This window comes from Sturnus vulgaris, chromosome 22, assembly GCF_052056855.1.
Source record: "Sturnus vulgaris isolate bStuVul1 chromosome 22, bStuVul1.hap1, whole genome shotgun sequence".
Classification (NCBI taxonomy): Eukaryota; Metazoa; Chordata; class Aves; order Passeriformes; family Sturnidae; genus Sturnus; species Sturnus vulgaris.
In genome coordinates, this window is record NC_142264.1 from 6375624 (window position 1) to 6388512 (window position 12889).

Genomic DNA, 12889 nt, shown 5'->3' on the forward strand with positions numbered 1-12889 from the left:
TTTCCTGCTCCTAGGGACACATAAAACCTGCACCAGCCACTCCTGTTCACGTGGATTGTGCTGCTACAGCTTTTGGAACATGGCATGGGCTCAAACTCCAAAGGCTCCCATTGACCAAAGCTTCCCCAAAGATGTGCCCTTGTTAATCCACCACACCTCCACTCCCCCCTTTACCTTCTCCTGGCAGGGCTGGATGGACTCCTGGGCTGGCAGCAGATGATTTGGGGACACGGTAGGAGTTGGTGACACACTAATACAGGCTGCCAGGTGTGGTGTCAAACCCTTCAGGTTAAAGACATCAAGAAGAAACACAGACAAAGAAAAAAAAAAAAAAAAAAGATGCAGAAGATTCACAGCCCATCACCCCCCCAGCGCTCTGCCCTGCAGTATTTCATGCTTGGAGGCCATCGAGTATTTCAGAGCAATCACACGTGTGGCTCATTTTAGAGTCCATTTAAAATCCAGCTGTGACAGTGATGTCCTTATCAACCTCTGTCACCTGCCGTGGGCAGGGGCTCCTCCTGCAGCCCCCAGGCTGGGACACAGCCTGGGATGATCCAGCTGCTCCAGAGCTTGAAACATCTGCAGGAGAAAACAGAGCACAAGAAACCGCATCTGTTAATCCCAAGAGCATCAGCAGTGGAAAAGAATCAGAAAGTGGCCCCTGAGAAGAAATTGAGAAGGGAAAAAAATGTCAGAGAATGAATAAGAGGGAGAGAGACGACAGGTGGAAAGGAAAAAGGAACAGGGTAAAACGGGGACCAAGATATAAAGCCAATTATTTTTGATTCTTTGGCTTAGGGGCTAATTTATTACAGCAGTAAATCATGCTTAGGACAGGTAATACAGCAGCCAGAGCGTGGACATTATTTAGACAGTGTGATCACGGTATTAGCGCTCAGAAGAGTGGAAAAATTTAAATTTTAACTGCCTCCAGGCCACATCTCACCCTTTACAGTCTCCTCTTCGCTCAGCATGAAGAAATATGGCACTTTCCCAGAGCCAGGAGCTCCACGTGGGGACAGAAGGGTTTGTTCCCGCAGCATCCCTGGCTGGGCTGGGCTCAGCCCCAAATCCTCCACATCCTCCTCTGCCCTGCCGGTGCCAGGGATGTGCCCACCCACCCACACAGCTGCCAGCCGCCAGGGCAGGGCTGAAGGTGCACAAGGATCCCAAAAGAGCCCCCGGCGAGCTCCGGGTGTCCCACGGACCCGGCGAGGGGGAGCCAGGGATGCGAGAGCTCCGGCCGTGATTCCAGGGGGAATTTGGGCAGCGGGAACCGCGGCTGCTGAGCCTCTCATCACATCTCAGCAGTGTGCCTCGGCGGGCAGGGAGACAGCTCTATGTTATCCCGAGGTGGTGCCTCTATAAAGAAACTTTTCAGGGGTTGGAGGGGGGAGCTGGTTCCTCACAGACCCCGGGAATTGCGGGAGCAGCCGCATCCCCGCATCCCTCCTGCCCCACACCCCAGCAGCGCTTTGTTCAGGCTTGGTCCTCACCCTTGGGGCTGCAGGACCCGGAGGTCTCAGCACTTTTTGGGGTGTTCCCCCCGTGCCCTCCCGCATCCCGTGCCGGGAGCATCCCGCAGGGACCCCAGCGCTGCCCCTCGGGCCAGCAGGGGATGGTGGCAGCCCTGGAAAATGATGTCAAAGACGGGAAAAACCCCAGCCTGCTCCCCCTCGAATCAGCGGAGCAATGGCGCATCCTCCAGCATTGTGCACCGCGGATTTAACTCCACCGAGCGCCACCTGAGCCCTTTCGCTCCTGATTTCACCTGCTGGGAAACCCTCGGCGCGCTCCCAAGGCTCTGCTTGAACATGAACATCAACCAGCACAGCCACAGCTCCCTGCTCCCTCCTGCCCCCGAGGCACGGAGAAATTGGAGACAGAGCTCCTCCATCCTCCTCCATCCTTCTCCATCCTTCCTCCATCCTTCCCCATCCTCCTCCATCCTTCCTCCATCCTTCCCCATCCTCCTCCATCCTTCCCCATCCTCCTCCATCCTTCCCCATCCTTCCCCATCCTCCCCAATCCTTCCCCATCCTCCTCCATCCTTCCCCATCCTCCTCCATCCTTCCCCATCCTCCCCAATCCTTCCCCATCCTCCTCCATCCTTCCCCATCCTCCCCAATCCTTCCCATCCCAGCCCAGCCTGGGGCACCCCTGCTGCTCTGACACTCCCCACCAATATTCTGCTCGCCTAAAGCCACGGCAGGATATTTTTCTTTTTGTAGATGGGGATATATTTAAGAAACGTGTTTGCTTATATCCTGTAAAGGCACAATAAACTTATCTACAGACACTGCATTAAAGAAACATGGTGATTTTAAAAGCTACTTTGTTCAAAAACTCCTCCAGGCAGGAAAGATTAAAAACTAGCAAGGTAGTGGTGGCTAAGGAAAAACAGAACCATGCTGTTGTAATTTCACTGTCCCTAACAGAGCAACACACACAGTGCACATGTGGGATGATAAGTTAGAATAACTTGGAGAAAGCTATTAATTCCTAACAATGGCAAACACGGACAGCAGAGGTGTTTTAAAGCACTGTTCAAGTTATTGAGCCCAGCAGATGCCACAGTGGCACTTTGAAGCCTCAGGTGGTTGGAAATGCAGCACAGATTGTCTCGTGTTTGATCTCCCACACCCGTCTGGCTCCATCTCCATCAGCAGCTTTTGGGATAACAGGGGCCAGCACTTGATGGGGCCTGATTGGTTTGTGTTGAGGTGACACATGGACACAAAACCTGGCATTTCTACCTCTTCTGTGGGGAAAATGTGACTCTGAGCAGAAACAGGGCTAGCTTCCACCCCAAAGCCAATCTGTCTGCTGGAATTCAGGCTGCAGAGCAGGAAGGATATTTGTATTTCTCTCTGCCTGAGCACAGGCTCGCAGTCATTGCTCCTTGATTGTTTTTAGTTACAGCTGATGGTAATGCAGAGAGAAAAATCAATATGAAGTGTGTTGGCCTGGTAACCCCCCCCAAACTGCAGAACTTGCTCTGAGTAGTGGCACAGGGAAACTGAGACACAGCATGAAAATTGGATGCAGCCAGAGCAGCTCTCTGATGATCTGCTCCCTGTGGGCCCTGTGGTCTCTGTGCTTTCCTGGCCTCTCAGGAGGGATTTTGCAGCTGCTGCTGGAGTCTGTCAGCAGTGACAAACTGCTGGGAGACCCAGAGCAGGGTCTGAGCAGTCCCCTCCATGATCTCCTGCATGATGGGAGCACCCTGGACCTTCTCAGGGTGGGCAGGCCCTGGCACAGGGTGCCCAGAGCAGCTGTGGCTGCCCCTGGATCCCTGGCAGTGCCCAAGGCCAGCTTGGACATTGGGGCTTGGAGCAGCCTGGGACAGTGGGAGGGGTCCCTGCCATGGCAGGGGTGGGATGAGATGGGATTTAAGATCCTTTCCAATCCAAACCATTCAAATACTGTACAGCCTAAATGCACCCTCTGCCTTTCAAGGGGCTGGGCCACCCCAGGCTGCAGCAGTGGCCACCATTGGCATTGTGTGGCCACCACCTTGGGGATGGTGTGGCATCACCCTTGATGCAACTCCTCCCCCTATGATCCAACCTTCAAGCCTGCTTGTCTTGGTATTTCTAGAAAACAGAATTTTCCCAGAACCTGGGCTTTTCTCCTCAAAGCAAAGAGCAAAGAACCCTCATCTTGTGAGGGCAAGAGCACACATCCCAAAACGAAACAGCCCAAACCCAAATCTTTGCAGCTGCACTGATTTCAGGGTGGGGGCCTGCTGAGCCCACCAAACCCTGACTTTTGCAGGGCTGGGGAGCTCTCAGAAGCCTGGCTTGGCTCCATCCCCAGGGATCAGTCACGGCTGAGGGCAACAGGGTTTGGCTCAGGAGAGCACAGTGATGTGGTGTCAATTAAAGGTTTTATTAGCACGGGCTTGACTGCATCACTCACCAGTGCCAATAAACCCCTCACACCACACCACTCACTGCTCTAGAGATGCCACATCACTCTTCTCTAAAATTCTTCATAAAGAGCTTTACATTTTTCTGCTGTATTTTTTCCCCTTGTACTTTCAGGCTGTAAACCCAGGCTGGGTTTAACAGCTGAGAGCTCAGCTGAGCAGAGCTGGCTGGGATGGGACAGCCATCCTCACCTTTCCACTTGTTCCATGGTCTTAAAAAAATCTTTCTTAGCTGGGAAAGCATGAAATGGAGTAAAATTATGCAATGTGTAGAATATGGCATCCAAAGCGTTCCTGCAATTTCTCCTAAGCCCCATGGCAAACATCAAGACTCAGGGTTTGGGGTTGGTATTTTGGAAAGTTTTCACAGAATAAGGCAGAGGGTGCTCTGGCAGACTTGGATTTTCAGTCTGTTTTAACTGAAGACTCCAAAGGACATGTTTGAACAGAAGGACAGGTAGAAGGAGGAGGGCTCATCTCCAGCAGTGATGGGAACTGCTTTCAAAACACCAAAACAACCCCAAACGCAGCCCAGTGCTGGGAGCACATGGTCCAGCTGACAGCTCTCCTCTCTGGGCACTTAATTTTTGGAGAATCTGGGCATAAGGAACCCAAAACTCAGTATAAGGTCAGAGCAAATCTGGCTTGTTCTTGAGGGATGAGGAATGAATTGACATTAGGACCAAATATGTTCACTTCAACTCAAACCTCAGCCAGGATGGTTTTCTGTTGATGTGGGAAAAGATTTACATTTGTTCACTCCTAAATCTCCAGGAAAGGGGAAGCTGCACAGGGCTGGCAGTGCAGATATATCCTTTCCAAATATTCAGTTTTAAAACACTTCCTTTTTGTAACCTTGAACTACCACTCCTAGTGTGTTGTTTTAACTCTTTTTTTTCTTTTTCTTTTTTTTCTTTGTCCCTTCAGGAGCTGACACAGTTGAGAGAGCAGAGAAATTAAACTGTGCAGGGTTGCTTCCTGCATTGATAGACTCAGATTCTCATTCATGCAGAGACTTAGGAAAAAAAAAATGTTAAAAAAAATCACTGGGATCTCTCTTTGCTCAGAAATCTGTATTCCATTAACTCTGACATAAGGCACAAAGCAAACCAAGAGCAAGAGAAACTCACCCCAGTGGGTGGCTGGAAAACAGAGGCAGAGCCCATTAGCATTCTGTGTGTGCAGGGAACAGAGGGCTTGGGCACACAAAAAGTGATCCTGATGGAAGGAACAGCTAATCCCTCCTTGTAGCAGCAGCGTGAGCCTATGGCCAAGAGAGTCTGCATGGATTTGGTAGCAGAGATAAGAGGGAGCCAAACTCCAGTGAGCATCCCCTTCCTGCAGCTGATGAGCAGCTCCACTCCGAGCTGGAGTCACACACAGCACACTTGGGAAACTCAGAGTGGAGCTCCCTGACAGCAACACCGTGTACACACACCTGGGACAGAACTGGGGAACAGGGAAGTCACAAAAACCCCAATTTCAGGGACTCAGGTTTGGTTCTGTCCTTCAGTGGGCACACACAGGAGGAAAGGGGAGCCAGGTCCATCCCTACCTGGTGAAGAATTGCAGGAGCACCCCAGGAACCTTCCAGCAAATCCTGCTCCACCCTAAATCCCAGCCACACTGGCAGCTGCCTGTGCTGGATTCTAGTTTTAAATAATTTGAAAGCTAAGGCTTTAAAGGTACCAGCTTGTACAAATGCAGGTGAGTTGTTCATATACATCTATTTTCCAGAGCAGCTGTGGCTGCCCCTGGATCCCTGGAGGTGTCCAAGGCCAGGCTGGACAGGGCTTGGAGCACTCTGGGGTAGGGGAAGGTGTCCCTGCCCTTGGCTGGGACTGGAATGGGATGAGCTTTAAGGTTCTTCCAACCCAAACCACTCTGTGATTAATAAAATATATATTTAGGACATCTCTGTCAAACTGGGATAAAATCCAGAAAGGCCATTCAGATGTGTGCCCATACAGGTAGAGACTTATCAGCCTGTTTCCTAAAAACATTTGCCTGCAAAAGATCCTCTGAAAATGAGCATTTCAGAGAACAGGCCCTGCAGAGCAAACCTTCCTTGCCAACAAATCCCCTTGGTGCACAGCACTCAGGCCTGTGCCTCTTCAAGGGAATTCTGCACAGGGTGAATTTCACCAGGAGAGAAAAGAGGGAGAAATACCCCAAATGCCAGAAAAGGCTCCCTCAGCCCCAGCAGCCCTTGTGGGAGCCCTGTCAGAGCCCAGCCAAAAAGTAAAACCCTCACAGGAGCCAAATGGCACCGTTTGCAATGGTCCCCACAGGCAGAGGTGATTATGTGATGCAGGCATGGATCCTTCCAGCTGGAGGTATTTTAAACACACAGGAAATAATGTCAGAATCATAGGACTGCAATCTTTAAATTATATTCAAAAAAGATGCTCAAAGCATATATCATTGAATTATGAACAGCTTTGGCAGCTTTATTGATGATGTTGAATCTGGTTGACAGATGCATTTACACTGCATAAGCATTCGAGATGCAAGAGTAATTGCTTATTAGTCTTGTTGTGAGGCAAAACACCAGATTGAAATAAATAGGAGCTCATGAACACAATTTTGCTGCCTCTTTGATTATTTTTTCAAGCTAACCATCTGCTAAGCATCTGGGATTCTTAGTATCCAAGATCCATAGCCCCCACACAGGTGGGAATTAAAAAAAATACAAATAGAAGAAGCTTAAAAACCCAAACAAACTATAACATGAAATTGTCCAAAATGACTGGGGAGGTTCTTTCGTGGCTTGAATGCAAATGTGGGGAGTTGGGTTCTTACAGGACACCTGGAGCAGATGCACAGCCAAGGGACTCTGTCCACAGGTGCCCCTCAACTCGGGCCAAGCCCAAAAAATGCTCTGTAGAGACCCCGGGGAGGGGTGTGGGGACCCCAGAGATAACTCAGCACAGGGACCTTCTCCACAAATGAGACACAGTGGGACAATCCCAGTCCCCTTGAGGCCTCCAGGAAAACTTCCAGGACTCTCTGGGGTTTTGCTTGCAAGATTTTTGTAAGACTTCAATTTCTCTGTCCCTTGTTACTAGGTTTTTAAACTTTCATCAAAATGTAAAGAAAACACAAGTGTGGAAAGAGAGAAAACACAAACACAGGAATGAGGAAAAGTAACAACATAGGAAAGAGGAAAAAAAGCCTCAAAAATAATAAAAAAAATGCTGCCAGTGAGGGAGGGGCTGCTGTACCTCCTCAGCACTTTGCTCCAGTGGTTCCTTTCCTGTGCCAGGAGTGCTGGGTGCCCAGCACCATCCATGGGGGCAGATCCAGCCCTTCCCCCTCTGCCCACCCCTGATCCCCACAGGCTCTGTGTCAGCTCTGCCCCCAGCACAGGACAAGGACAAATCGCCATGAGGACAAAGCCAGGAGCCAGAATGAAGTTTGCTGCAGGGTTTATTGCAGCCTGTGGGATGGCAGCTTTGATAAGAACATAAAATTGATATTTGAATTTTCCCCAGCTGCCACTGCACTTGGTGCTGAGAACACGAGTTAATAAAAACAGCCAGTTAAATAACTGTCAAACTCAGGCAAATACCCATAAAGCAAATGTTCTTTTAAAAAAGCAAATTAGACATGCATTTTCCTCCATGAAAAAGGGCAATTAGAGAAGCTTTATAACTAATATTTGGTTTTGGTTCTAAAATATTAAGGATCTTTCCTAAGCACAGCACAGTGAAGGGTTTCAATTAATCTCCTTTGAACACACACATTCAGGTGGTTAAAAAGGAAAAAAAGAAGAAAGAATGATTTGTGCATCAAGATCTGTCATCTCCAAAAAGCTGTAAACAGTATCTTAGAGAGCAGAGTTTGTGTGACAAATTTGAGATTAGGCGGATTCTGATCTAAAAATTAACTTGCTTATCAGAGAAATAATATTAGAGTAAAATAAATTAGAATCTCTACTGAAGACTCTAAAAGTAATTTTTAAAATTAATTAGAATCAAAAAGATGGATCTCAAAGGATAGGACAACTCTCATTTAGACAGACGGTAATTAATTCCTTATTTCAGAAATTCATTAACAGGCTGTAAGAGCAAATCATTCCTTTGCTGGAGTTAAGCTCCAGAGGGAAAGATTCATCTGGAAAGGGGCTGTGGGAACTCCTCTGGTGCTGGAGGGCAGGGGAGCCTCTCTGGCAGCAGTGGGCTAAGGGGGACCATGGGGTTTTATTTGGGGTGGTTTTTATTTGGGAAGGTTAGACCCAAGCTGCTCCTGCTGCAAGCACAGAGGCTCAGCTGAGCACAGCCCTCACAAGGCTCTGTGGATGGGGAAAACAAATCAAGCACTAAATATTGCTCCAATTTGCCATTGAGGATGATGTGATGTGTCCCCTCTCCCTGTCTCTAGGGCTGCAGCTTCCCCCCCTTCCACCTTCACCAAGCCCCTGGCAGACACACCACAGGTGCTCAGCCCTGGTGTGGGGACAAAACCCTAAAGATTTGGGGAATTTCATCTTAAAATTCTGTCATGCAACAGCACGGAGCTGATCTCAGAGCAGACATATCCCCCCTTTTCTCCTGCTCCCACCTTGATCCAAGGAACCTCTTCCATCCAAAAACCCCCCACTTCCCAGGGCAGCATCCACAAGGAAATCAGCTCAGTCAGCTCCTGTGTGTTTCCCCTGGGACTGTGGCTGTGCCTGCTGTGCTGCCATCCCCACCCTGGAGAACCCAAAACACGGTCCTGGTCCCTGCCAGCCCTGCCTGGCAGCTGGATCCCCCGATAACTTGGATAATCCTGGAGCTTATCCTCGGAGCTGGAGGGCTTGTCAAGGGGAGGATCAGCAACGCAGGAATCTGCAGCCTGTACCCAACTGGAGGGAAGCCCAAAACTAAATCCTTATCTGGAAAGAGCTGGGCTCTGGATCTGGATCCAAGGAGCATCCTGCTGGCCTTCCCATCTGCAGCCCCAGCCCCAGGGCTGAGCCAGGTGGCAGGGACAGAGCCATGGATGTGGAATTGTTCCTTTGCACTGGGAGCTGCCACACGCCTCGTGGCACTGCTGCTCCTGGGCCGGGCTGGATTCTCCTGGGAGGAATCCTGGTGCCCTGGGCAGGGGATGGACTCCTGAGCTCTCCATCCAGGATGGAGGAGGCAGGAATAGAACAGGATTAGCTCCTGCTGGCTCCAAACCAACCTCCCTTAAGGGGAGAAGCAGTTTCCAGGGGGCAGACAGGTCACCTGGCAGCAGGACTTCACCATCTGGGAGCAGGAAGGAGCCACAGAGCCGGACACAGCAAAACCAGTTCAGTACCAGAGCCTGCCTTTGGCTCAATTCTCTTCTTCAGGGCGTGTTCACTCCCCCTCACCACGGCTCTTTTAAGCCCAGCTTTATTTTCACATAAACTGCAGAGATAAGTGTCTGCAGTTTCTTTTTGCCTAAGTCACAAGTCAGCCTAAACATAATTTGCTGGAGAAAGGAGTTGCTCCAGGTTGAAGAGCACTCAGCTCTGAGCCCCAGGGGCCCCAGCAAACAAAGACAATTAGTTGCTACCTCTGAAAAATTAATTTAAGTGACAGACTGTGAAGCTGCCAAAAACTAACAAGCATGTGAAAACTGACTTAAAAAAAATTATAGCAGTCTGTCTATTTTTCTTTTTTTCTTTCAGAAAGAGCCATTGCTACCTTGAAAGTCATTGCTCAAAGCAAAAAAAAAAAAAACAAAAAAAAACCCCAAAAAAACCCCAAACCATAAACAAACTCCAAATTACTGATTAAAAAAAAGGAAAGTCAAGAAAAGATCTTTCTCCCACATTTTGTCTCTGAAGTTTCCTGGGATGTTTTCTCTGGAGGCAAGCACGCTGGCACAGACTGGTGAGGATGTAAAATTGATACAAAGCATGGAAATGAGAAAGTTTTGGGGACAGGTGGGACGCTCCCATCGGCACAGCACCACGTGTTTGGAGCAAGGTCTGTGTGCTGGATAACTTCTTCTCCTTTCCAGTGGCATTAACAGGTAAAAAACTCCCATTATCTTCATTATCTGCATGAATAGTTTGAGCAAGCCCGAGCTGCAGGAGCTGCACTGGTGCAGCCGTGGGGCTGCTCACAGTAAAATCTCTCTGCAGGGCAAGCCAGGGCTGGGTCACATCTCAGCATCCCAAAAACCCCACAGCTGCTGCCATGGCCTGGGCCCTTCCACAGCTCCCAGGAGCCCCACAGAACCCGCTCCAGCAGGCAGAGGGGGATGGAATAACAGCTGAGACTCCAGGGGAGGCTTCCAGGAGAACTGAGGGAGGAATTGGGTTCTGCTGTCCTGAGTGTCTCTGGCACCTGAGACATTGTGTGACACTGACAGGGCGGGAGGTCACCCCTCCACCGTGCCAGCTGCAGCAGAGCCATTTATACCCATTATACATGTGCATAAAATACCCCTCCATCTGCCAGACAACGTGCTTTAAACAAGATCTGTGCCATATTTTAGGGTTTGGATGGATTGAACTTTTGACCTGTCCCAGTGCCCCCCGAGCCTCTGTGGCATCTCAGCACCTGATGCACTGAGGGTTGGGGCTGATTTCCTCCTCTTCCTCCTCCCACCAGTTTATTCACTCAGTTTTCTCCCTAACAAGCCCTTGAAGGTGCTGTTGTGGGCAGCTGCTTTCACAGCCCAGTGAATCCACCAGTGCCTGGTGCCACGTTGTCTCATTCAGTGACTGTGACAAATGCCTGGCACTTGTTTGATTTCTGTCATTATAACCCAAGGATATTAAATTTACATCAACCTGACAATGAGAGCAGGGCTGAGGACATGAAACGCTGCCTCCAGGGAGAAGAGAGCACAGGCATCCCTTGGAATGCACAATGTGGGTGTGGGGTTCTGCTTTTCCTCTTCACCATCTCCCAGGCTGAGCACAAACAGTTTGGTTTTCCTTGGAGAGCAGACCTGGAGGTCTGGACAGAGGATGTAGAAGAGATGGTGCTGGGGATGTCTCTCTCTCTCTCTCTCTCTCGGGTACCTTTCAAGCCTGCCCACGATCCCCTGGCTCCACACCACATCCCTGGGGACCAAAGGCACATCTGGGCTCTGCCCCTCACCTCCTTTCCTGTAATGGTGGTGGCATTTTACACCATTTATTTACTAGTTTGTCTGGAGCCTTTTCTGTCTTTACTCAGAGCCAGGATTAAAAAACACACAAAGGAAACAGATTTTTTCGTGTTTGGGCTTGGTTGTTCATTTAATTTTATTGTAAGTACAGAAAGTTCAGCAACACTTCAGCCACCTGCTAGAAGTGAGCAAAGTGGAGTGAGATGCAGCTGCTACAAGGTCTCTTAAAGCTAAACAGTCCAATAGAGAAATAACACCTCTATTATTTATACTTTTAACCCAATAACCAAATTCTTGTGTGATGAGCAGCAAAGAGGACACCACTCAAAATCCTCCATTTTGTCCCATACCTATTGCTACATTATAAAAACCTCAAATTTAAAACTGTCACCATGTGAAATCACACACTTCTATTTAACTACACATCTGTGATTTCAACTCCAGCCATTTTAACTCAAATTTGGAGCTTTCTCCAAGGCCAAAAGCAGTGTTCTGCAGGGGCTCAGTGCCAGAAAGCACAAAACCCCAGGTTTCTGGGACCCAACACTTTCCCATCCCTGTGACTCCGTGGTCAGCTCCCCACTGGGGCCAAGGCTGTGTCCCAGCAGCAGGCACTGAAGGTGCTTGGTTCCTCTCCACCATGGGCACATCCAGCACCCCCTGCTCCCTTCACAGCCCCCAGCTGGCTGCTCAGCTGCCTCCTCATCCTCAGGAGGCCCCTGCATCTCTGCATTGTCACCAAAAAGCAGTTCCACTGCAATGCAAGCTCATTATCTCACCGAAGAGTGTGCTCAGTGTCTCTTATCCCACTGACAAATAGGAAGAACTTCCATTCTTTTCACCTACCAGAAAGTTGGGGGTTTTTTTTGTGTGTGTTTACAGCTTTGTTACCCAAATACCTCCCTCCCACCCACATTTCCCCGATTGTTGATAAACACAAAAATCCATTCCCCTCCTAGCAAGGGGAACAGGGAATCTTTTATCCTCCCCTGATAAACAGTAATAAGCTTCTTATCCTCTTACCAAGAACCGAGAGCGTTGCAAATCCTGTATCAGGCACACTAGGGTTAGGGTTGTTTGCATTACGTGGAGGGATTTTGTAAAGTGGCAAATAAAAGGCATATCATTTTGTTCTTTTATCTGAAGCTTCCTTCTAGGAGGGAAGGCAGAGCTGTTTAGAAGTACATTTAATTGGGTATTATTCAGTATCAGGTTGAGGCAAGTTCTCCTGTCTCCCACAAAGAACTTCTGCACTAATTTGTTCCTACTCATGGATGAAAGGTCATTGTGCTGACTAGGAGTTAAGTAAACAAAATTAGCATCTGATTTAAGAGACTTCTTATTCCCTCTGGTGTAAATTAGTGTAAAAATTAGCAAGACTTTCCGTTGCTTCTGTTTTCTGCATTTGAAATGCATCAGTTGCCTGAATTTAATGGTGTGGAGGCTTATTATTTCTTTATCTATGGAAGTGCACACAGATGGGTGGGGAGATGGAAGGGGTTCAGCTTCAGCATCAAAGTCGTTCAAGGGCAGCAAAAGTGACACAGAAGAGCTCCCAGCAGCTCTGACACCTGGACACTGAAGGAGCCACAAGAACCCACAGATGGGAAAACATTTCAGAAAGGCAATGTGGGCTTTAGCTGAGAAATTCAGCACCACACAAAAAACACCATTACTACTGAGGATACAGGGAGCTTCAGGAAAATACTCGATTTTTTAAAAAAATTGAAATAAAAAGCAGTCTCTCAAGTGTTTTTTGAAATTTGAGAACTTTCTAGAGATCAGAAAAAAAACAAAACAGGCACTGCTTGGGATTATGGTAAAAAATCCCAACAAATGTGTTCCAGAAGCTGGTTCCTGATAAGTTGCTCACTA